The sequence below is a fragment of the Mobula hypostoma genome, chromosome 4 (genome assembly GCF_963921235.1).
Source record: "Mobula hypostoma chromosome 4, sMobHyp1.1, whole genome shotgun sequence".
Taxonomy (NCBI): Eukaryota; Metazoa; Chordata; class Chondrichthyes; order Myliobatiformes; family Myliobatidae; genus Mobula; species Mobula hypostoma.
This window is the reverse complement of record NC_086100.1, coordinates 50,258,642-50,285,376: the sequence shown is the minus strand read 5'-3', so window position 1 is coordinate 50,285,376 and position 26,735 is coordinate 50,258,642. Positions and strand designations below refer to the sequence as shown.

Genomic DNA, 26,735 nt, shown 5'->3' with positions numbered 1-26,735 from the left:
AAGATTCACTATTCTCCATGAGGAAGTTACAACCTGTGGAATGAACAACCCATATTTTGAAATTGTGACCTTTAACTCTAGACACACCAGCCAGGGGAAACATCAGCCCTGAGTCTACTTTGTCATGCCAATGTTGAGCCTATGACATCAGCCCAGTTTGATCAGTGCAAGAACAACCCAACACTTAGAATATTTTCTTTTATTCCTTTTGATTTTAGTTCCCAAGGATATAGACTGTCAAATGATGCCTGTCATTTATGTTATTTCACATCTGGAATTAAGCCTGTTGGTCTGTATTTGGACCTGAAGAGGTCTGGAGCTCACTGGTCATTGCCCAATGCAAACTGGGCATCAGGTGGCAGGCTGATAAGCATTACTGCTTTGCAATACTGTTGATGTCACCTTGCATCATTCTGCTGATGATTAAAGTTCAACATTCAAAGTAAATTTATTATCAAACTAAATTTATGTCACCATATACAACCCTGAGATTTGATTTCTTGCAGGCACGTTCAGTAAATCCAAGAACCATAATAGAATCAATGGAAGACTGCACTCAACATAGTAGACAAACAACCAAAGTGCAAAAGACATCAAACTGTGCAACTACAAGAGTAAACAAAATGAACTTTTGGTCATTTATCTAGTGAAACTGAGTGACGCACAATTAAAAAGCAAGCTGGTCAAGGGAACAAAAAAAAATTGAAGAAATGTAAACATCTAAAGTTACAATGGATATACTAAAAGCAAGTTATAAAAATATACCCACAACTAGAAAAGTACTGGCGGTGATAACATTCATAATTATTGGTATAAAAATTTACTTGCCACAATATACTTACAGAAGAGCAGAAATGATGCCATAAAGGTATAAAATTATTTAAACACATGATAATAAATTTAGTTCGAAATCAAGCCTGACAAAAAAGCAGACATTTTTCATGTCGTTATATTAACAACCAAAAAGCATATCATTTCATCCCACATTCATGGTTAGTAGACATTCTTAATATAGATAAACTACACCCAATACTTGTGAAATTCCTACAATATCTGATGAAGCATTGGTGTACTATAGTCACCTCATTATCAATGTAGAGTTCAGAAAGGAGCCGATGAGCCATCCCCTCAGCGAATGCATGGCTCCTCCACAGAGAGTTAATAGTCTCTTGGGAGATGTCCTCACCTGGTCCCTTAATGTCACCTTCCTGAACAAGATGGCCCAACAGATTGAGGTAAGTGATAGTTCTCACCCCCCATCCCAACTCAACTGAGTTTTATATCAGCACCACTGAGAGTGGCCTGACAAACTGAATCTCTATCTGGAATGGGAGCAGCCGAGCATTGGACCAGAAGTCCCTACAAAAGACTTTGAGAATGGCTAAGAGGATCATAGGGGTCTCCCTACCATCCATCAGGGACACTTATCAGGACTGTTGCATATGCAGGACCCTCAGTATTATTAAGGATTCTGCCCGTCCATCCAGCATCCTCTGACTTTCTGCAATCAGGCAGGAAAATCTGTTGCATAAAGACAAGAACAGTCAGGATGAGAAAGTTTCTTCCCTCAGACCATTAGGCTACTGAACTCCCTGCCACATCGCATTCAAAGTGTAACTGATTAATCTGTTCTGTACCTTATTTAATTTATGCACTTTATTTATGCGTAATTCATCTGCAGATTTTATCCTGACTTTCACAAGTTACTGTGTTGTTACTACGGTGCTTTACATCCTGGTTCGGAGAAACCTTGCCTCATTTGATGGTATACATGTACATAGTTAAATGACAACAAGCTTGACTTGAGTAACCAAAAAAAGAACAACCATCATTCTCAAAATAAATAAATCTTTAACCCCATTATGGTTTTGTCTAGCTTTAAACCCACTCTCTAATTTACTGAATCTAACAAAAATAAAAGTATCAGATCAGAAACAACTGAACAAATTATACCTTGTCACGCCTTGTATATATGGATGATTTGAAATCACACCCTATCCTCATTATATGCGTCTTCAGGCAATGCAGATTCACAGTTACGCGAGGAACCTATTTCTACCGATGTCTCCTTATATCCATCCAGATCTCACAGTTATGCGAGCAGCACCGCTTTCCCGCCAATACAAGTCATGTGCACATGCCTCACAATCTCACTCCCGCCAGTCTCGCATTGGTTTTGGCAAGGTGTGGATGCACGATCTTGCGCTCTTAAACTTTTGTTGGTTTTACCTACGGCACAGTGATTTTGTGCTTGAAATATTTAACTACTCCTCCTAAGCGTCCAATGTCATGTCCTGGACCATCAGTCGAGCGGCAGAGAACCGCTTTAACACTTGAAAAGAAGTTGGAAATTATAAACAGCACGGCATCAGCTGAAGGTAACACAGCTCTGGGACGCTACTGCCGTGAACAGGATCTTGCCTTTAAAGTTCTTTTGTTGCTTGGCAATACACCAGTCCATCCTAAACATTTGGACAGCATTCATACTAACATAACAGTGCGTTTCCTGCAGCCTAACACAACATCGCTGATTCAACCACTCAACCAAGGTGTGATCCACATTCAAGGCATACGTATTTTTTTATGGCAAACTATCTCTCAGATGCTGCAAGCCACAGACAATTTTGAAAATCCCGGGAGTTTACCAACGGTGAGGGAATGGTGGAAGTCGGAACACTTGGCACAAATGGCGATGGACATGGACCCAAATTTAGAACGGAGTCAGCATTTCAGTCGTTCCCTGCCATCAACCCTTCTTCCCTAAAAGCAAATTTGTGCTGAAAAACAAAATGCTGCCAAGCAAACAACCCTCACCACTTTCTTCAAATCGGTGTCATCTCCTGCTGCCAGCAGTTCTAAGAGTTCTGTGAGTCTTTCTTCCTTCACCCCTTGCTGTGCTTGATCTATCCTGACGACCACAACCATCCACCTTATCCATGTAAAGCTGCCCAACACCACAACAACCACTTACCTCCCAGAGCGAACACACCTGCCTCTGTTGGTGAGTACTGTACACCCCAGGATGTTAACTTTCTATGATTTATTACATTGAATATTACCTTAAATTGATGAAATATAATACAAATGTTGTCTTGTGCTACTGCTTTTGTGTCATATTGGTATGAAAATGCCAATAAGTTACACATAAAAACATATTTAGGAAGCCCTCTGGAACACATCCCTATTTTCTCCATTTAAATAATTATTCACGTTATGCAATTTCACATTATGCGTCAACTTCGAGGAACGTATCCCCCACATATAACAAGGATAGGGTGTATACGCTCCTTCATCAGTAAAGCTAAGGCAAATAGAGGAACGATATTCTAAAGATATAGTCATGAACTTTGGACTGGCTAAGTGCAGAAAGGTATGATAGAGCTAGTAGAATATAAAACAGAGCAGCAGGATAAAATACAACCAATGGATGAATATGAAACATATTCTGTAATATCATCAAGCAAAGAAAATAGATCAGAGTGTGATGAAGGGAAAAATTTTGACAGAATTTACTTCAAGGGTTCAGAAAAACTGTCAGTGTTCGATAGCAAAAATGTAACAAAAGCAATAAACCCTTTTGCCATCACTATATTCACATATTCTTTTGGCATAATACCTTGGTCCAAAACCGATCTGAAAAACTTATAAAGTAACAACTGAAATGACAAATTTTGGAAAACACTACACTATGCACATTCAAACACACTTAAATTAACATTCCCACGGATAGAAGGAGGAAGAGGAATAACAAATTTAAAAATTTACACAATAGTCAGATAAAGCTTCGAGGGGTATATTTTAATCAATTGAAAACAGAATTCGTGCAAGTATATGCAATCCTGTTAAGTACAGACCAGCAAATTTAAAAGAAAGCACAACCCAGAAAAATGAAGTATCACTATAGGAGAAAAAGTTAGCCAATGAAAGAGTATGAACTTCCAAGGAAGACATTCCCACAATACGAGCAGACTGGATGTCAACAAGGAAGCATTGAACTCAGAGCAAGGCTCAGAGTTGGAGAACTCTTCCTAGAAACAGAGGGGTGCCTTGAGGCAGTATATGCCCAGGTGGTTAACACAAAAAGATCAAATTACAAAATAAAAGACCAACAAATTCAAGACGATAAATGCAGAAAATGCCAAGAGAAACTAGAAACACTCCAACATGTTACAGAATTCTACAGCAGTTTAACTCATAGTCATAGTAATACTTTATTGATCCTGGGGGAAATGGGTTTTCGTTACAGTTGCACCATAAATAATAAATAGTAATAGAACCATAAATAGTTAAATAGTAATATGTAAATTATGCCAGTAAATTATGAAACAAGTCCAGGACCAGCCTATTGGCTCAGGGTGTCTGACCCTTCAAGGGAGGAGTTGTAAAGTTTGATAGCCACAGGCAGGAATGACTTCCTATGACGCTCAGTGTTGCATCTCGGTGGAATGAGTCTCTGGCTGAATGTACTCCTGTGCCCACCCAGTACATTATGTAGTGGATGGGAGACATTGACCAAGATGGCATGCAACTTGGACAGCATCCTCTTTTCAGACACCACCGTCAGAGAGTCCAGTTCCATCCCCACAAAATCACTGGCCTTACGAATGAGTTTGTTGATTCTGTTGGTGTCTGCTACCCTCAGCCTGCTGCCCCAGCACACAACAGCAAACTCAATCTGATTACTCAATCAAATCACAAACCTCATTCAACAAAATCTTGCTTGAAAATACAAAACAATAAAAACTATCATACCTTACTATAAATGCAAGCCTGATCCAGTTTTAGAGTCAGGGTCCTACAAATTATATTACAACCAATAAATTATTACAGATAAGACACTCCATAATAACCATCCAGATATAATATTACAGGATAAACGAGCATGAACACCTTACTGAATAGATATAGCCATTCCTGACACATATAACATACAGAAATCAATAAGTAAAAATCACCAGTGATATGCTGAATTAAAAAAAACTACAGAGCATGAACCTAACAGCCCTTATGTCTACAACTGGTATCACATCCCAAAGTCACTACACAATAGCATTAAACAATTAGGGTTACACAGCCATATTTATGTAAATCTCCAGATAGCCACAATACCAAACACCACTAGAATAGGCCAAAAGTTCCTAGCAATTACGAAATAAGTGTGCATGGCTATGCCCGTACCTCAGGTTTTACCAGCTTGAACTGAGAAAAAAATAAAACTACAACAAAAATAAAAATAGCATATAAAAAAGCTATATCAAAAACATGAGATAAAGTGGCCTTGAAAGTGAGTTCATAGGTTGTGTGAACAGTTCAGTGATGGGACAAGTGATGTTATCCCCACTGGTTCAAGAGCCTGATGGTTGAGGGTAATAATTGTTCCTAAACCTGGTAGAGTCCTGAGACTTCTGAACCTTTTTCCTGATGGCAGCAATGAGAAGAGAGCATGACGTGGGTGGTGGGGTCTATTAACCTGACAGCACTCCATGTTGTTGTGCTCAATGGAGGGGAGGCTTTTCCTATCATGGACTAGGCTGTTTCCATTACTTTTTCTAGGATTTTCTGTTCAAAGGCATTGGTGTTTCCATACCAGGCTGTGATACAACCAGTCAATATGCTCTTCACTAAACATCTATAGAAGTTTGTTAAAGTTTTAAATGTCATGCCAAATCTTCACAAACCTCTAAGGAAGTAGAGGCACTGCTGTGCATTCTTCGCAATTCCACTTGCATCCTAGGCCCAGGACAAATCCTCTGAAATGATAACACCAAAGAAGGCAGATTGCACACTAATTGCCCAGACTAGGTTTTTGGTGATCAGGATTTACATTAGCGATTATCCATTTGGTCAGGTGGATGTCAGTGTTGTAACCCATACAAGTTTTCTTTTAATCCAAAATACAAACTATAGAGGCTATTTATGATTAAACTTGTGGAATAACAAACTAAAAACACTGAGCACAAAAGATGTGTCTGCCTTCCCAGCCCGTGCTCTTGATATTTTCCTTCACCATTTTGAATTCTGCAACATATACATCAATCAAAAGCAGAGACGCAATAGCCACCACCTTTTCTGTCTCACAAAAACTTTTCGGAGTCACTTTGGATCAATAGACCATTAAAGTATTTGTACGAGCTAAACACTACACTAAACAGACCATGCTGTATACACAGACTTGGCTGAGTCATAACTGCACAAGTCTATGGCTCAGGAATTTCCCACAATGCACAGAGACGCCAAATCTAAAGTTCTGCCAAGGTTAAGCAAGGTCTCAACATTCAAAAAACATCAGCAGTCCCACTGACAACCAAGCAAGAACCAGTAAGTCGGAACAGGGCCAAGCTGACACAGAAACTGTGGAGACTCGCCAGAGAACCCAGAATGAGGCCCATTGGCAAGCCAAGGAGGATTTTACAACCTTGTCGAAGCAAATGAGTTTGTAGTCACTATGGGAACTCTTGCTGCTCATGAAATGGGTTCTTCTACACTACTGCACATCACTGGTTGCTGGCTAATATTGCCACATTTGCTTTCATCTGTGTCAATGCTGTGACCTCTTCTCTTTCAAAGCACTACATTGATGCATCAACAAAATACTTATACTCTAATGAGAATTTAAACCCATAGTCTTAAGAGTACCAGCAAGTGAGCTATGGCTAGACACTAAATAGCCTTCTGGCTTTGTTTAAAAATATATTTTGCCATTCAAACTTCAACATACTTTGGACATTTCAACTACACTAACTATATTAGACCACTGCAAATGTCTTTGAGCACTGATGATCTCATTTTCTGTTTCAAACATCTATTTAAATTTTTTTGATCATTGTAAAACTGACAACAGCATATTCTCTGCAACTGGAAAACTAGTTAGTTAACATACACAAAATGCTGAAGGAATTCAGCAGGCCAGGCAGCATCTATGGAAAGAGTAAACAGTCCATGTTTCAGGCTGAGACCCTTCATCAGAACTCACCGTTGAAGGGTCTCAGCCCAAAACATGGACTGTTTACTTTTTTCCATTGCTGCTGCCTGGCCTACTGAGTTCCTCTAGCATTTTGTGCCTGTTGCTTGAATCTCCAGCATCTGTAGATTTTCTCTAGTTAACATGCATATTACTCACATCTATAACCTTGACTCTTGCACTGGGACAGTCATCTATAATGCTGCTTTCACTGCTAATGAACCTATTGGCAGACCCTCATAAAGTCTCAAGACCACTCAGAGTCAAAACCATACACTGCGGATGCTGGAATTAGGAGTAACACACAAAAAGCTGGAAGAACTCAGCAGGTCAGGCAGCACCGACAGAGGAAATGGACAGTCAAAATTTCAAAGATGCCCAGAATTGCAATGCTTGAGTAACCCAAAGTGGCTCTCACCAAAAAGCACATGCACACTTAATTGTATGGATTGCTGGTTCCACCCAGCAACCACGTTGTTCAGTGCTTTACAGGGTTGTCTTTCAGCAAGTGCTCTTCAAGTTTAACTAATAATGAATAAAGAAATTCCTGTCTAAAACTCTAAAGAAGAGCAGTTCATCATTTTCAACCACCGCTGGAAGTTATTCCACATACTTCGAAAGACTGGGGAAGACTATGTTGGAATAGAATCAAGAGGTGGTAAAAATTGAACTCTTGAGGGCCTGCAGCCAGTAACAGATGCAATGTCTATCAGCATTTCATGAGTGGACAGACATGTTCAAGATCAATTAACAGCTTATCAAACCTATTGAAAAAAATAATTTAGATCTCATCACTTTATTTCTAAGTGAAGAAAGGATGTATAATTTAACTGAATCACATTCTAGAACATAAAAATAGCAGGAGCAGCAGCAGAGCACGTGGTTGAGAATCTGTTCAGCTATTCCATAAAATCAAGCCTGACCCATTCCTGGCCTTTATTTAACTTTCTTTTCTGATAACCATTACAGTTAGTTCCCAAACTGACAAAAATCCAGTTTCAGTACTTAAAAGAAACTTCTGATGGGCAATTATTTCTTTCTGAAGCAATGACCTCCTAGTTCTAAATCCCTCCAAGTGAAAATTCACTTAGTGAACTGTCAAACCCCCTCATCATCTTGCATATTTCAGTAAGATCACCCTCACTCTTCGAAACTCGTTTAAGTAATGGCCAAACCTTTCCTCATTCCTTCACATTTATCCCAGGAATCAATCATATGAAACTTCTCTGAACCACCTCCAAGCAAGCCTGTTGTTCCTTAACAAAGGGCAAAAATTCATGGGGTTCTCCAAAAGTAGCCTCATCAATGCCTTGTACAGCTGCAACATAAATGCTCCATCACCTTTGAAATAAAGGCCAATATTCCATTTCTAATTAATTGTTGTAGCTGTATGCTAGGTTTGTGATAATGTATGAATTCAAATAGTCTTTTCCAGCACAACCCTACATGCTGAACAAATCTCTAACACTTGCATTCGCATTTCTTGTTAGATGTTCAACCATGGCAGGGACATTGCCCAGACACACTTTCCATTGAAGGCAGAGAGGCACATAAAGCTCCTCCCAGGCTTACAAATGACTGACTTATGGATACTCTGTACATACAAGCAAGCATATGGAAGAATTGCAGGATGGGTGGGGATGTATTTTTCCATTGTGAGGCTGCAGACACCTTTCGCCAAGTGGGAACAAGACCTTCCCAAGTGATATTTCTCCACCCACGCTACCTGAATCATAACGAATGGGGTTTGAATCAAGGGTGTAGAACTGGGAACACTGAGCAGATTCACTCAGACGCACTTCCTGCATCTGCTCACTGTCCCGTCACAGTTGTTTTTGTGATCCTCTGCACGTATTGGTTCTGTTCAGTTAAGACTTACAAATAATTCTCAGGAACAGAATTCTGTTGTGACCTGGGGATGCCTATATACTGATTGTTTGGAGCAGCAGTGCAGAGATCAAAGTGACGACATTCTAATATGTAATCCTCTTTGCCACATTGCATTCTCCTCTGATTTATGAGATGTTTCATACATCTCTTCCTACCCCATTTGTCATGTAATTGCTATTACTAAAGAACAAGTACTTTGGAAACTGAAATGTTTGAGGGAAGGTAAGTCATCTGAACCAGATGGACTAGACCCCAGGATTCTCAAAGAGGTAGCTGAAGAGATTGTGGAGGCATTGGTAGTGATCTTTCAAGAATCAATAGATTATGGAATGGTTCCAGAAAACTGCAAATGTAACTCCATTCTTTAAGAAGGGAGTGTGGCAAAAAAAGTAAATCATAGGCCAGTTAGCCTGACTTTAGCGCTTGGGAAGATGTCGGGAGTCCAATATAAAGGATAAGATTTCAGGGTACTTGGGAGGCACAGGATAAAATAGGCCAAAGTCAGCATGGTTTCCTTAGGGAAATCTCACCTGACAAATCTGTGGGAATTCCTTGAGGATACAATAGGCAAGATAGATGAAGGAGAGTCCGTGAACGTTGTTCATTTGAATTTTCAGAAGGCTATTAAACAAGAACCCATGGTATTACCAGAAAGCTAGAAGATAGATTAGTTGACTGGCAGAAGGCCAAGGGTGGGAATAAAGAGGGCATTTTCCGGCTGGATGCTGATGGCTTAGTGTTTCTGCAAGGAAAGGTGTTGGAACTGCTTTTTCATGTTATATGTCAATGGTTCAGATGCCAAAATTAATGGCTTTGTGACCAAGTTTGCAGATGATACGAGGATAGGGGGAAGGTCAGGTAGTGTTGAGGAAGAAGGGAGTCTGCAGAAGGCTCCAGGCTGATTAGGAGAATGGCAAAGAAGTGGCTGATGGAACGTAATGTAGTAAAGTGTAGAGTCATGCATTTTTGTAAAAGAAACAAAGGCATAGACCATTTTCTAAACAAGGAGAAAATTCAGAAATCAGAGGTGCAAAAGGGACTTGGGAGTCTTCATGCAGGATTCCCTAAAGGTCAACTTGCAAGTTGAGTTGGTGGTAAGGAGGGCAAATGCAATGTTAACATTCAATTCCAGAGTTCTAGGATGTAATGGTGAAGATTTAGACCACACTTGGAGTATTTTGAGCAGTTTTGACCGCCTTATCCAAAATATGATGGTATTGGAGAGGATTCGGAGGAAGTTCACAAGAATGACTCCAGGAATGAAAGGGGTTAACATATAAGGTACATTCGACGACTCTGGACCTGTACTTGCAAGAGTTTAGAAAAATGAGAGGGATCTCACTGAAATCAATCGAACATTGAAAAATCTAGATAAAGTGAATATGGAGAGGATGTTTCTAATAGTGGGTGAATCTAGGACCAGCCTCAGAATAGGTGAATGTCCCTTTTGAACAGAAATGGAAAAGGAAGTTCTTTCGCCAGAGGGTAGTGAATCTGTCGAATTCATTGCCATAGAAGCTGTGGAGGCCAAGTCACTGGGTATACTTAAAGCGGAGGTTGATCGATTGTTGTTTAGTCAGGGTGTCAAAGGTTACAGGGAGATGGCAGGAAAATGGGGTTGAGAGGGGTAACAAATCAGCTATTATGGAATAGCAGAGCAGACCTAATTGGCCAAATGGCCTAATTCTGGTCATATGACACAGGGTCTTATTATAAACCCCACCCCTCCCCCCCTCCATTTTTCCTTTCAAATAGCCAAGAACTCACACTGGCTCTTAAAGAGCTTGAAGGTGATGAAAACCAATCAAAAATGGACATTACAGCTGTAATCAGCATCGCACAGCAAACACTGGTTTTATTGAAAAACAGCACATTGGATCACTAAACACAAGGGACCACCAATCAGGGTAGGATTGTTCAGAAATCATCGAAGTGGATGAGATGGGATAGCCAATTATTTCCCATTGTTTTGCTAAAATGTGAATACCAACCATCATGACCAAGGTTAAGCTTCCACTACAAACATACAGAAGTCACTCCAATGACTGAATGCTACAGTGCAATATTGGACTTTTACCATCATGGACACTATTATTACTATCATAAATAGCAAAGAAGACTACATTAAGTCATAGATTAATATAACATGAAATCAGGCCCTTCAGCCCAAATCAACCATGCCAATCAAAGTGCCCATCTAAACTAACCACATCTATCTGCGTTTGGCCCATATTCCATTAAACCCCTCCTACCCATGTATCAAATATTCCCCATCTCTGTTGTTCAAGGAAACACTGGAAATAAATCGGCTGGAATGTTGGGCATACAGTAGGTGGAAATTAATCCACACAGATATGAGGTAATGCACTTTAAGAGGCCAAATTCAGTTAGGGAAAATAAAGTAAATAGCAAGGACACTGAGGATACTAGGTGTAAAGAGACTTGGGGGTGTAAGATCATACATAGCTCCCTGAAAGTGGATTAGGCATTTGGTATGCTAGCCTTCATAGGCCAAGGCACTGAGGAAGAGTCAGGATGTCATGATGCAGCTGAACAAAACATTGGTTAGCCTGAACTTAAGAGTACTGTCTGCAGTTCAGGTCACCACACGACAGGAAGGATGTGGTAGCAATAGTGAGAGTTTCCAAGATATTTACAAGAATGTTGTCTAGAATGAAAGATTGTAGTTATAAAGGAGAGTCTGGGCAGACTGGGTTTAGTCTCACAAGCACATAGGCGGCTGAGAGATGACCTTATACAGCTTTACAAAATTATGAAGGGATAGATAGGCTAGATAGCCACAATCTTTTTTTTCTAGGCAGGGGTTTAAGAAGAGAGAAGGGAGAAATTTAAAGATTCCAAGGGTAAGCTTTCTCACACAGAGAGAGTGAATATTTGGAACAAGAGTTTGTAGTGGAGGCAGTTACTATTACATTTAAAAAAGCATTTGAATAGGTACAGGTGTCCCCTGCTTTTCGAACGTTCACTTTACGAAACCTCGCTGTTATGAAAGACCTATATTAGTTACCTGTTTTCGCTAACAGAAGGTGTTTTCACTGTTACGAAAAAAAGCAGCGCGCGCCCCGAGCAGCCAAGCTCCTCCCCCAGAACTGCATTCTAGCCGGCATTGCTTAAACACATGCCTGTGAGTATCTGTGCTTTATATCGATTTATTTTGAGCAGCCGTTAGCAAGATGAGTTCTAAGGTATCGGAAAAGCCTAAAAGAGCTCGTAAGGGTGTTACACTTAAGAGTAAAACTAGACAATCGTGGTGAACGATTTAAGGACAAAGTGAGTTTGGCTTGTGGAAGTTGACGAAGATGATGTTGAAGAGGTTTTGGCATCCCATGACCAAGAACTGATAGATGAAGAGCTGATGCAATTGGAAGAGGAAAGGATAACAATCGAAACCGAATGCAGTAGCGAACGGACCGAAAGTGAAGCTGTCCAGGAACTGATCGTGAAGCAACTAAATGAGATGATAGAAAAATGCGCAAGGATAAGCAGTCAAGCATACTGAAATTTTTCAAGCCTTCCACATCAGCCACAGCAGATGACGAATCTCGACCTTCGACATCAAGGCAGGCAGACATAGAAGAAGATGACCTGCCTGCCTTGATGGAAACAGACGACAATGAAATGACACCCCAGTGTCCCACCACCCCAACCCCCGGGCCGCGGACTGATACATTGCTGCGGAGAATGCAGCAGTAGCCAGGGCGCACCCAGCACATCTTTAAGAAAAAAGCCGAAATAAACAAGCTAATCAATTAGGTGCCGCCTGGCACGTAAACGTCAGCCCAGATCAGAGGTGACACAATCAGACGGTGGGGATCACTGCACCACCCCAACCTCCGACGACTCAGCCTAACACACCATCATCAGTGTGCTCGGCACTGTCTTCCCGATTCCCGTAAGTGATACTACACTGTACATACATTATTTCTACTTTATATAGGCTGTGTATTTTTATGTGTTATTTGGTATGACTCAGCAGCTTCATAGCTTAAAGGTTACTGGAGAGAGTGTTTCTGCTGAGAGCACTTGCATGAGATTTTCGCTACGGAGAACAGTGCGGCAATGATTGTACACAAGTATTTCTACTTTATATAGGCTGTGTATTTATCATATCATTCCTGCTTTTACTATATGTTACTGTTATTTTAGGTTTTGTGTGTTTTATTTGGCATGATTTGGTAGGTTATTTTTGGGTCTGCCATCACTCTCAAATTTTTCCCATATAAATAAATGGTAATTGCTTCTTCACCTTACGACATTCCGGCTTACGAACCGTCTCATAGGAACGCTCTACCTTCGGATGGCAGGGGAAAACTACTTGGATGAGAAAGTTGCAGAAGGATATGGTCCTAATTTAGACAAATTGGATAAGCCTAAATATCATAGACATTGATAGTCAATCTGTGACCCTACGGCAAGAAGCAATCGAGAAAGAAACAATCTTCAGGAGAATAGAAACAGACTGCAAAATGAGCAAGTGATAAATCTGAATTAGTTTGACTACTTGCTGGTAAGAAAATGAAAAGCAATATTAAGTGAAAAGTATAATTTTAAAGGGCCCACAGGAGCAAAAATCTGGAAGTATGTCTACAGAAATCACTTGAAATTTTGAGTTTTGGTCAAAGCAACATGCATCATACCTAATAAAAGAACATTACCTTCAGAATTGCAAAGACTAGGAAATGAGTCTGATCAGGTGGCCTCAATCTATTACAGTTCAAATAAAACGTAAACAAGTCATAGAGGCCCTTATAATTCCAGTAAACAGTATACCATTATTTTCTTGACTTATCTACAGTTCCCTATTAAATGCTCCTAAAGATCCACTCTACTACTGTACATTTATCAGTCACTGAATTGGCTTACCAGTAAATAGAGAAAATTGATCAGTTCTCAAAGTTCAATGTAATTTATTAACAAAGTACATATACAGTGGCATGCAAAGGTTTGGGCACCCTTGGTCAAAATTTCTGTTACTGTGAACAGCTAAGCAAGTAAAAGATGAACTGATTTCCAAAAGGCATAAAGTTAAAGATGACACATTTCTTTAATATTTTAAGTAAACTTTTATTTCCATCTTTTAGTTTCAGAATAACAAAAAAGGAAAAGGGCCCGAAGCAAAAGTTTGGGCACCCAGCATGGTCAGTACTTAGTAACACCCCCTTTGGAAAGTATCACAGCTTGTAAGTGCTTTTTGTTGCCAGCTAAGGGTCTTTCAATTCTTGTTTGGGGGATTTTCGCCCATTCTTCCTTGCAAGAGGCTTCTAGTTCTATGAGCTTCTTGGGCTGTCTTGCATGCACTGCTCTTTTGAGGTCTATCCACAGATTCTTGATGATGTTTATGTCAGGGGACTGTGAGGGCCATGGCAAAACCTTCAGCTTGTGCCTCTTGAGGTACTCTATTGTGGATTTTGAGGTGTGTTTAGGTTCATTATCCTGTTGTAGAAGCCATCCTCTTTTCATCTTCGGCTTGCTTTTTTTAAAAAAAAAGACGGTGTGATGTTTGCTTCCAGAATTTGTCTTTTTTCTCCAAACATACCTTTGCTCATTGCAGCCAAAAAGTTCTATTTTAACTTCACCAGTCCGCAGGACTTGCTTCCAAAATGCATCAGGCTTGTTTAGATGTTCCTTTGAACCTTTTGAATAGAACTTTTTGGCTGCAATGAGCAAAGGTATGGTTGGATGAAAAAGGGTGCAGAATTTCATGAAGATAACCCTTCTCCATCTGTTAAGCACGAGGGTGGATCGATCATGCCTTGGGCTTGTGTTGCAGCCAGTGGCACGGGGAACATTTACTGGTAGAGGGAAGAATGAATTCAATCAAATACAAGCAAATTCTGGAAGCAAACATCACACCGTCTGTAAAAAAGCCGAAGATGAAAAGAGGATGGCTTCTACAACAGGATAATGAACCTAAACACACCTCAAAATCCACAATGGACTACCTCAAGAAGTGCAAGCTGAAGGTTTTGCCATGGTCCTCACAGTCCCCTGAACTAAACATCATCAAGAATCTGTGGATAGATTTCAAAAGAGCAATGCATGCAAGACAGCCCAAGAATATCACAAAACTAAAAGGCTTTTGCAAGGAAGAATGGGCAAAAATCCCCCAAACAAGAATTGAAAGACCCTTAGCTGGCTACAAAAAGCACTTACAAGCTGTGATACTTGCCAAAGAGAGTGCTACTAAGTACTGCCATGCAGGGTGCCCAAACTTTTGCTTCAGGCCCTTTTCCTTTTTTGTTATTTTGAAACTGTAAAAGATAGAAATAAAAAAGTTTTCTTGCTTAAAATATTAAAGAAATGTGTCATCTTTAACTTCAAGTTGCTGGTGACCGCAGCAGGCCAGGCAGCGTCTCTAGGAAGAGGTACAGTTGACGTTTCGGACAGAGACCCTTCGTCAGGACTAACAGAAGGAAGAGCTAGTAAGAGATTTTAAAGTGGGAGGGGGAGGGGGAAGGGGAGATCCAATCATTTTGGATCTCCCCCTCCCCCTCTCAAATCTCTTACTAACTCTTCCTTCAGTTAGTCCTGATGAAAGGTCTCGGCCCGAAACGTCGACTGTACCTCTTCCTAGAGACGCTGCCTGGCCTGCTGCGTTCACCAGCAACTTTGATGTGTGTGGCTTGAATTTCCAGCATCTGCAGGATTCCTCGTGTTCATCTTTAACTTTATGCCTTTTGGAAATCAGTTCATCTTTTACTCGCTTAGCTATTCGCAGTAACAGAAATTTTGACCGGGGTGCCCAAACTTTTGCATGCCACTGTATGTCACCATATACAACCCTGAGATTCATTTTCTTGTAGCTATTCACAGTGAATAGAAAGAAACACAATAGAATCAATGAAACACCACACATAACAAGACAGACAAACAACCAATGTGCAAAAGACAACAAACAGCAAACACAAAAAGGAAATAATAATAAATAAGCGACAAATACCAAGAACTTGAGATGAAGAGTCCTGAAAAGTGAGACAATAGGTTGTGGGAACAATTTAAATGTTGGGGTAAGTGAAGATATCCCCTCTGGCTCAAGAGTCTAATGGTTGAAGGGTAATAACTGTTCCTGAACCTGGTAGTGTGAGTCCTGGGGCTCCTGTACCTTCTTCCTGACGGCAGCAGTGAGAAGAGAGCATGTCCTGGAAGGTGGAGCTTCCTGAAGATGGATGCTGCTTCCCTGCAACTGTGCTCCATGCAGATGTGGCCAATAGTGGGGAGGGATTTACCAGTGATGGATTGGACTATAGCCACTAAAACAGTTCCTTCTCTTGCCTACCCTCTTTCTTCAAACACAAACGATAAAACAGGCTACAACTGCCAGCAGGGAATTCCTCTGCGTTGTTATCCACGCATTTTTTGTTACAACCTTCCTTTTACTTTATAACAGTACCACAGATAAAAGTTCTTATACTAGATTCCAATGAAAATAATATAGCAATACTTCATTGAGGAACCAGCAAAAACTTTAAGACTGCATTTAGCTGCACTCCAAAAATAGTAATACCTCTGAAAGGAAATGTAAATACTAGTGCATGCCACCATTTTTTTCCTGTTTTCACACCTGGATAATAAGGAATTTCTCAGCCAATGGAGAATCTGACTGCCAGGAATTACAGTCAACAATTTCACACTGTGAATCAGCTCACATGATAGAATTTATCTTCCAGTATAAAACATGCATATTTGTAATAATGGCACAAAAGTACACAATTTCTCATAGTGCCTTACAAGGAACTCAAATTACAGCCCGCCTTTATTGAACTACTTTTTTCCTGATCTCAGATTCTTTCATATCAATCCCTTCATTTTATGCAAATTACAAAATCAATTTTATGTTACTGAAGACAGGAAGGGCAAAATGTGTGGAAAAATACAGGTTGATCTCCACAACTTTCATTTTTGTCAATGTAAGATTTCATAGCATCATACAGCACAATAACAGGCCATTGGTCCATCGTGTTCATACCAACCAGCAGGCACCCATCCCTATTATCCCTATATTCCAACACTTGGCACCTTCCATACCTAGGCAATTTAAGTGCAATTCTAGACACCTAGATGCTGTCAGTGACTCTTCCACCATTCTCTCCAGCTGTGCATTCCAGGTACTCACCCCTCTTTTGGTGAAAAATATCCCCTTCAGATACCCTATTTTTTTCTCTTTTGCCCTAAATCTATATTATCTAGTTTCATTCACCTTCAAGGGGGACAGTTTCCTGCCACCTGTTCTATTTACATCCACCAAAAAATTATATATTGCAATTATAGAACATAGAACAGTACAGCACAGGAACGGGCCATTGAGCCCACAACGTTGTGCCAAATATTTTAGTGTAGAATAGTCAGGATGGAATGCTCCTCCTGTCAAGACTTGGTTATTCAGGATACCTGACAGTTTCCCTGACAACTACATCTGCAGGAAGTGCACCAACTTCAGTGCCTGACTGACTGGGTCAAGGAGTTGGAGCTAGAGTTGGATGTTCAGTTGACCCTCCTGATCTACGTGAGGCATTGGTTCCGGGACCCCTCCCGGATACCAAAAAATGCAGATGCTCAAGTCCCTTATTCAACCTGTCTATATGCGGTGGACCTTAAGACCCAGCGGAACCCCGGACCTTATTCAACAAGTCTCAGTGCGGTGGAGATTAGGACCCAGTGGCAGAGCTCTGAATCCGCTGTGTTTCTGTTCACCAAAATAATCACAATCGCAACTTAAAATAAAGTGGAAATAATAAAGCGATTGGAAAGAGGTGAAATGCCATCGGTCATTGGAAAAGCGTCAGGCTACAGTCAGTCAACAATCGGAACAATTTTAAAGGATAAAGTGAGAAAAGCCCTGCCCCGATTTAAGCTACAATTATTACTAAGCAATGCAATGGTTTATTTATTGGGTTTTGGGGTTTTGAGTTTTTGATCCTCCACATCAACCAGGCAGGGATGGAGAGCGTGCTCGGGAGCAATCTGTCACTGGATCAAACTCGGGAATTTCCATTCCCGAGCCCGACACTGAAACATACGTTTCTTAAGTGTTTTATATGCGTAGAAAGGTAAAAAAATTTACTAAGACAAACGTTTGACTAACCGACGCTAAATAATACCAGATGTACGTGTTCTGACTTACCTAGTAAGAGAACTTCCGTTTTTTTTCGATCCCGATCCACGATAATCTACGCACATCCTCCTGTATATTTTAAATCATCTCTGGATTACTTATAATACCTAATACAATGTACAAACGTTGGTAAATGCTATGTAAATAGTTGTTATAGTGCATTGTTTAAGGAATAATGACAAGAAAAAAAAGTCTGTACATGCTCAAACAAGTGCTGGAAGCACTTCCCGGTTTCCTCGATTTGTGATTGGTTGAATTCGCGCATGCGGAACTCGCGGATAAGGAGGGCCAACTTTATACAGGATCATTCGAGAGGTGTAAGTTATTATAGATGAGACTTTTGAAGAGGTGATCACACCAGCCTTTGGATAGTAGATGGGTGACCACCAGGAGAGGCAAGGGGATAAAGAAGTCAGAACAGGGTTCCCCTGTGACCATTCCCCTCAGCAACAAGAATACCTCTTTGTATACTGCTTGGGGGGGGGTTGCGTTAACCAATCAGACCACGGCAGCAGCAGCGAGGTTGGTGGCACTGTGGCTGGCTCGAAGCTCGGCAGCGAAGGTTAAAGACAGGCAATGCAGTAGTTCTAGGAAACTCAATAGTTAGGGTGACTGAAATAAGATTCTGTGCCTGCAAAAGAGACATCGAGATAATGTGTTGTTTCTCGGGTGCTAGAGTCCATGATGCATTGGAGCAGCTGCAAGATATTTCAAAGGGGATGGGGAACAGCTACAGGTTGTGGAGCATATTGGCACCAATGACAAAGACTGAAAAGGGAAAAGAGGTCCTACACAGTGAGTATATAGAGTTAGGGAAGATGCTGAAGAGAAGGAAGGACCTCCAAGGTAGTAATCTCCACGAGATAATGCAGGTAGGAATGGGATGATAGCACGGATGAATGAGTGGCTAAGGAGTTAGTACAGGGGTCAGGGTTTCAAGTTCTTAGATCATTGGAACTTTTTCTGGGGCAGGATTGACCTGTACAAGAGGGACAAGTTGCACCAGAACTGGAAGGGAACCAATATCCTGGCTGCAAAGTTTGCTGATGCTACTCAGAGTTTAAACTAGTTTTGCAGGGGGCTGGGAACCAGAGCCCCAGGTCAGTAGGGGAAGGATCGGATCAGAAGGTAGATCTCAGGGAAAGTATTGAAAGGCAAAATCCAAATAACAGGTATGTTGGGTCAGATAGTTCATATTTTAATGCTACAAGTATTATGGGTAAGGGTAATGAACTTACAGCATGGATCAGTACATGGAACTACAATGTTGTGGCCATTACTGGAATTTGATTGAGAGAGGGGCAAGAATGGGTGATTAATATACGTTTTAGAAAAGCTAGAAGAGGAATTAGTGGGGGGTGGGTGGAGTGGAGTACTAATCTCGGACAATATCACAGCTGTACTCAGGGGAGACATAATGGAGGGCTCAGATACTGAGTCCATTTGGCTATAATTCAGTAATAGGAAGGGTGCAATCACATTGACGGGATTATACTACACACCCCCTAATAGCCACCAGACCATTTAAAAACAGACATGTTAATCAGGTTAAGGAAATGTGTAAAAATAATAGGCTTGTTGCCATGGGGGATTTCAACTTCCCTCATATAAACTAGGACCTTCTTAGCACAAGGGGTTTAGATGGGGCAGAGTTTGTTAAATGTATCCAGGTAGGTTTCTTAAAACAATATGCGGGTGGTCCAACCAGAGGAGGGGCCGTACTGTACGTGAAGTTGGGTAATGAGCCTAGCCCAGGTGACTGACCTTTCAATTTTAAATTGGAGTAACGCAAATTAAGAGAGCATTAGGCAGGAACTAAGAACTTTAATCGGGAACACCTTTTCTCTGGCAAATCCACATCTGACACATGAACGGTGTTTAAAGATCAACCACACAAAGTACAGGAAAGGTACATTCTTGTTAAAGGAAGGTTGGGATTTCGAGAGAGGTGATGAATTAAGTCAAGAAGAAAAAGGAAAAGCATGTAAAGCTTCGGGAGGTAGGATCAAACGAAGCACACGATGAGTATAAAGAAGCTAGAAAAGAACTAAAGTAGGGAATTGGGAAAGCCAGGAGGGGCCATGAAAAGTCCTTGGCAAGTAGGATTAAGGTGAATCCCGAGGAATTGTATACATACATCAAGAGCAAGAACTAGGGAGAGGATGGGATCAATCAAGGATGGGGGCGGGGGGGGACATTTGCTTGGACGTGGATAGTGAGGGCAAGGTACCTAGTGAGCGCTTTGCCTCGGTATTTACCAAGAAAAAGATATGGACAACCAGCAGATCAGTGCTGAGTGTATAATTACATTAGGATGGTTAAAGGTTAAGGAGGAGAAAGTGTTGGGCCTCCTAATGAGTATTCAGGAGGATAAGCCCCCAGGGCCTGATGGAATTTACCCAGGTTACTGAAGGAGGAAAGAGACAAGACTGCTGGGCCTTTGACCAGCATCTTCGTGTCCTCTTTAGCCATAGGTGAGGTCCAGGAAGACTGATGAGTGGCTAATGTTGTACCTCTATTTAAGAAGCAAACAAGAAAAAAATCCTGGGAACTATAGACCAGTGAATCTCACATCAGTTGTAGAGAAATTGCTGGAGAAAATTCTTAGAGATAGGACATCTGAGCATTTGGAAACCATTGCCTGTCTAATTAGGGAGAGCCAGTACAGTTTTGGGCAAGGCAGGTTGTGCCTTACCAAGTTGATTTGAGTTTTGTGACAAGGTGATGGTAGATTGATGAGGGTAGGGCAGTGAATGTTGCCTACATGGATCTTAATAAGGTATTTGACAAAGTCTCTCATGATAGGCTAATCCAGAAGATCAAGATGCATGGGATCCACTGTGAATTGGCTGTTTGTATTCAGAACTGGCTTGCGCATAAAAGACAGAGGGTAGTGGTTGAAGGGACATTTGGGCTGAGGTCTGTAAGTAGTGGTGTTCCACAAGGATCTGTGCTGGGACCTCTGCTGTTTGGGATGTACTGTATACAAATGACCTGGATGAAAATGTGGATGGGTGGGTTAGCAAGTTTGTGGATGATACCAAGAATGGAGGAGTTGTGGATAGTGTAGAAGACTGGCAAACAAGACAGCACAATACAGATCTTGGGGTCCAAGTTCATAGCTCCTTGAAAGTGGCTACACAAGTCAATAAAATGCTTAAGGCAGCTTATGGAATGCTTGCTTTTATTAGTCGAGGTACTGGGTTCAAATGCCACGCAGTTATGTTGCAACTTTATAAAACTCTGGTTAAGCAACATCTGGAGTATCGCGTACAGCTCTGGTCGCCCCACTATACCTTTATCTCTGGGGGAAAAAACAAACTTAGCCCTGGCAGATTTGTGTCATAACTCAGGATATTCACTAGGATATTCCCTAGTAGCCTAAGACCAGCCTCCCCACCAACTGCAGTCATCATGGCATTGACAAACGTACTGATCATGCCACCTACACCCATATCCATTACAAACAGGAAAGGCCTCATCAAAGATCCCTGTGGAAAGCCTCTACTCATGGGCAGCCAATCTACAAAATACCACCTACCATCTCTGTCTCTCATTGCCAAACCAGTTTAAAATCAAATTTGCAGCTTGCCCTGAATCACATGGCCAGATTAGATCAGTCTCCTATGTGGGACCTTGTCAAAGACCTTCCTAAAGCAGACATAACCATAAAATGGACAAATGAGATCACAAGTAAGACAATCCCAGCAAAACATTCAAATTGAAACAATAGTTTCTCCATTTAAATTCAAACATAAATAAAAAGGGAAAAATGGGAAAAGCCACATGTGTAGACTTGCATTTCAATACAAAATACTGCACCATTGAATCCTTTTGGGGAGATATCAACACAAGAAGTTCTGTTGGATGTTAAAGATCTTGATCAAAAAGAAGGAAAACCTCGCCAACATTCCACTTTCAATGCTTCTCACGAAAATTCAGATTAACTAATTTTGGTGTTTGTTGATTAACAACGCAGTAAAGCTATTTGGCCAGAATTTGGGCAGCCCACTGCAGGCAGTAACACAGAGCAACTATGTCAATTTCCAGTAAAGTTCCCCCATATTCATTAGCTTGCCTGACAGCAGGGTTTTGCAACCAGAAATATTGTGGCATTCTGATAAAGGAACAAGTCCTTCACATGAAGCTGCTGAAAAAGACAGCCAAAAAAAAACTCTTTAGTTAGATGACATTCTGAAGTGTTCAAATTAACAAATTAACACATTTAAAACACTTTAGAACACTGAAACAAATATAGCATTAACAATATCAATTAATTCAAAACAAAAGTAATCAAAATGTTTCCGGCTGAGACCCTTCAGCAGGACTGGAGGAAAAAAAGATGAGTCAGTTAGAAGGTGGGGGGAGGGGAGGAAGAAACACAATTTGATACGTGAAACTGGGAGGGGTGAAGTAAAGAGCTGGGAAGTTGACTGGTGATAGAAATACAGTACCTTGAGAGGATATTCCTGGGGAATCTTCCAGTGAGATTATAGGAGTGGAATTTAGAAACAAGGGAGTGATTAATGGGATTGTACTATAGGTCACCCAATAGTCAGCAGGAACTAGAGGTGCAAATATTTAGGAAGATTGCAAAAATAATAGCCGTCATTTTAGGTTACCTTAACTTCCTCAGTATTTACTCAGACTGCCATAGTGCTGAGGGCGTGAGTGGGGTGGAATTTGAATAGGGTGATATGTGGCCAAAAATGTTTTCTCGAGCAATATGCAGATAGCTCTTTTACATAAGGGTCAATACTGGACCTCCTATTGGAAAATGAGGCAGGGCAAGTGAAAGTGTCAGCGAGGGTGCAGTGACCATAATTCTATTACTTTTTAAGTAGTTATAGGAAAAGGGTAGTACTGGTCCATAAGTTCTGAATTGGGACAAGGTTAATCAGTCAGGAACTTGAAAAAGGTCAATTGTGATAGATTATTTAAGTAAAAGGATATCTGGCTACTATGAAGCTTTTAAAAGTAAGATGAGGAGAGTTCAGTGCCAACATGTTCCTTTAGAGTGAAGGGAATCCTGGTTCAGGGGGTATATTGAGGCTCTGGTAAGGAAAATGAAGAAGGAGGATGTCAGCTGGGTTTAAGCAAATCACCAGAAAAGTAGAAGAGATACACGGGTACACATAAGGAAAACAAAAGGGCAAAAAGACGACATGAAATTGCTTTGACAGATAAGGTAGAGGAAAATTGGGAGAGATTATATAATTATACTAACAGCAAAAGGATAACTAGGGAAAGATCAGAACCCCTTAATGATTAATGTGGTCATCTACGTGCGAGCCTCAACAAAAAAAAATAGGCAAGGTAATTAAGCAATATTTCTTATCTGTATTTACTCTGGATAAGGTCACATCCATCAGAGAATTCAAGGAAGAGAATAGCGATGTCCTTGAACACACCCACACTACAGAAGAGGAAGTGCTAAGAGTATTAATGTATACAAAGATGGATAAATCCCAAAGGTTTGAATAGGTGTAGCCCAAGACATTGTGGGAAGAAATTGCTGGAGGCCTGGAAGAGATGCTGGTATCATCACTAGCTGCCAGTGAAGTAAAGGAAGACTAGAGAGTGGTTAACATGCCTTTATTTAAGAAGGACTGCAAAGGCAAGCCAGGAAACTACAGGTCACTGAGCCTACACCTGTTTTTGGAAAGTTACTGGAAGGAAGTCTTATCCTCAATGCATGGGAAACTGCCTCACAATTTTGATTTGAGATTTTTTTGAACAGGTGACCAAGAAAATTGACAAAGTCAAGTGGTAGACATTGTCTGTATTGGCTTTAGCAAGATCTTTAGCAATATCCAGCTGGTCCGGAAGGTTAGATCACATGGGATCCAGAGCAAGTGGGCCAAGTAGATATAATATTGACAATGGTAGAAGTCAGAGAGTGGCAGTAGAGGATTGTTTTGATTTTCAGATTGAGCCTACGAATAGCAGTGTGCCTCATAATTGGTGCTGTGCCCAAGGTTGTTCATCATCTATGTTCATGATCAAGATGAGAATGTTGTTGGTACAGTTACTAACTTTGCAAATGACACCAAAATTGGCAGTGTGGTGCACAGCAAAGGTGGTTATCCAAGACTACAACAGGATCTAGATTAACTGGGAAATCTGTCAAGTCAAGTCAAGTCAGATAGAATTTAACTTAAATAAGAGTGAAGTATTACATTTTTGGTAAGTTAAACCAGAGAAGAACATGCATGTCCTGGACTGCGTTATAACCATATAACAATTTAGAAAGCAAGTCCTCTGAACGTGGCGGTATAGGCAAACAAAATGGTGAAGAAGACTTCATTGGTCAGGGAATTGAGTATAAGAGTGGTAGGTCATGTTACAACTGTACAAGTCATTGGTGAAACTGGTACTACTGTGCAGTGCAGTTCTGGTCACTTTTAAAAAGAAAACAAGCCACTGAGCTGGAATGGGTTCAGAAAATTTTCACAAGGATGTTCCTGAGACCAGAGGGCTGAAGTTATAAGGAAAATCTATATGTATTGGGGCATTTTTTTTTCCCCTGGTATGAAGCTAACGGGTGATCTTATACAAGATCGTGAGGGTATAAATAAGGCAAATGATCTAATTTGTTTTTCCCAGGGTGGAGAGTCTACAGCCAGTGGGCACAGATTTAAAGTGAGTGCAAAAAGATATAAGAAGGACCTGAGGGGCAACAGAATGAGCTGCCAGAGGGACATGGATGTGGGTAAAGTTACTAACATTTGGACAGAATGGTTTAGCAGAATATGGACAAACAGAGGCAAATGGGACTAGCTCAGGCAATTCGGTTGACATGAACTAATTGTGCCAAATGCTATATAACTATGGTTATAGTTTCAGTTATACCTGCCTTATTGCGCACTATTTAGGAAGCTGAATCCCAATAGGGATATCAAGGCAGTACAGCAAAACAGTATCAAACAAGATCATTACGTTAAAGAATTGGATAAAGAATTTGGCATTACTTATGCTAAACCATGGATTCAAGAGGGATATCAATGCAGTTAAAAAAAACAAAGCAGAACTGGTGAGAAACAAAACTGTATATAATGAAGCAGAAGGAAAAGATGCATCAAATGGGATAGCACTGAAAGGGATGATGAGAGGAGGCAGTAAACACCAAGTTTTTCTGCTTTGTATTCTGTGTATTCTGCTCTAAACTCCTTAGCATCTATTTCTTATGGCTCCTACTTATGTCTGATATACAAAGCACCAAATCCATTACCACTCAGTGCTACCTATAAGTGCTAATAGCCAGAATGGTTCCTTCTGTATGTCAAACAGGACATTTCTTCCAAGAATTCTACCCAAGTAATAACTCAGTATGGATAAAGTGATCCAGAGCACTAATTTCATAGCTTAGAGCAGGGTTCTCCAACCTTTTTTGCACTGTGGACCGGTTTAATATTGACAATATTCTTGCAGACTGGCCGACCCTGGGGGGCGGGGGGGTTAGGGTTGCCAACAGACAAGAGGAGCAGTCAAATACTGTACGTTGTATTTACCCTGAAAAGACTACAATGACCATGAAGCCTTGCACGGGCACCAGTGCACATGCGCATCGTGACCTGCCGATTTTTTTCTCCCTGCAAATCCTTTCTGGATTCTGGTCGGGGGTGGGGGGGGGGTTAATCACGACCAGAATATAGGTGATAAGTAGCCAATACACTCAATTTCGTTTCTAAAAGGGTTTATCTAACAAATTTAATAATAAACACACAGCGCATATTTTCCTCGCATGAATATAGTGATAAGTCAATTATCAGGGGAGCTTGAAGTAAGTGTTGAACGAACTTCCAGTAGAAGTGGTAGAGGCAGGTTCAATATTATCATCTAAAGAAAAATTGGATAGGTATGGACAGGAAAGAAATGGAGGGTTATGGGCTGAGTGCAGGTCGATTGGACTAGGTGAGAGCAGCGTTCGGCACGGACTAGAAGGGCAGAGATGGCCTGTTTCCATGCTGTAATTGTTATATGGTTATATAAGTCAATAGCATCATAACATTTTAAGTAATGTTTGGATATTAAACACACAGCGCATATTTTCCCCGTATGAATATATAAAATCATTGCAACACACCAATATCGCTGAATCAGTGGGAGCCCTGGGCTTGTTTCCCTGCAACAACACGGTGCAAACGAGGGGTGATGGGAGACAGCGATACTCGAAGGGGGTTCCTTATGTCCAGTCTATTCCGCAATTTACTTTACATTGCATTCATCGCAGAAAACTCCGCTTTGTAGAAAAATGTTGGAAATGGAAGCGTTTTCAGTGCTTTTGTGGCTATCTCAGGATATTTAGCCTTGACTTTGATTCAAAATGCTGGCAGGGATGTTATGTCAAACATACTTTTCAGCCCGCCGTCATTTGCAAGCTTGAGGAGTTGATCTCCTTCCCGCGCTGACATGGATGATGCACGGGTAATGACCTCGCATGCGTAATAGCTCAACAGTGGGCTTGACAGGGAATGAGGAAAGATGCAGCTGACTCATATCGCCAAATTATATCGTTTCCTCGCGGCCCGGTAGCACATGCTTTGCAGCCCGGTACCGGTCCGCGGCCCGGTGGTTGGGGACCACTGGCTTAGAGGTAGCAGTGTCAGCTCTCATGCTGTCTTCTTACAATGAACACCATCATGAAGGCACTTGAAAATGGCCCGAGATACATTTAAGCATTGCAACTCTTCACTTTAAGCAGGTATTAAATGAGCAGAGGCTCCTTTCACACTGTTATGCTCATCAGGA

The 26,735-nt window shown here is 41.0% G+C and overlaps 1 protein-coding gene across 3 annotated transcripts in view; it reads right to left on the bottom strand.

Moving 5' to 3' along the window:
- tbl1xr1a (TBL1X/Y related 1a) overlaps window positions 1-26,735 on the bottom strand; it is a 177,432-nt gene that overhangs the window by 144,921 nt on the left and 5,776 nt on the right. Inside the window, exon 2 of one of the 3 annotated variants that reach the window (XM_063045775.1) lies at window positions 17,994-18,053. The exons of the other annotated variants lie outside the window; for them this stretch is intronic. The gene's annotated coding sequence lies outside the window, so the exon portion shown is untranslated. The remainder of the gene's footprint in view (window positions 1-17,993; window positions 18,054-26,735) is intronic. 3 annotated transcript variants of the gene reach the window in all.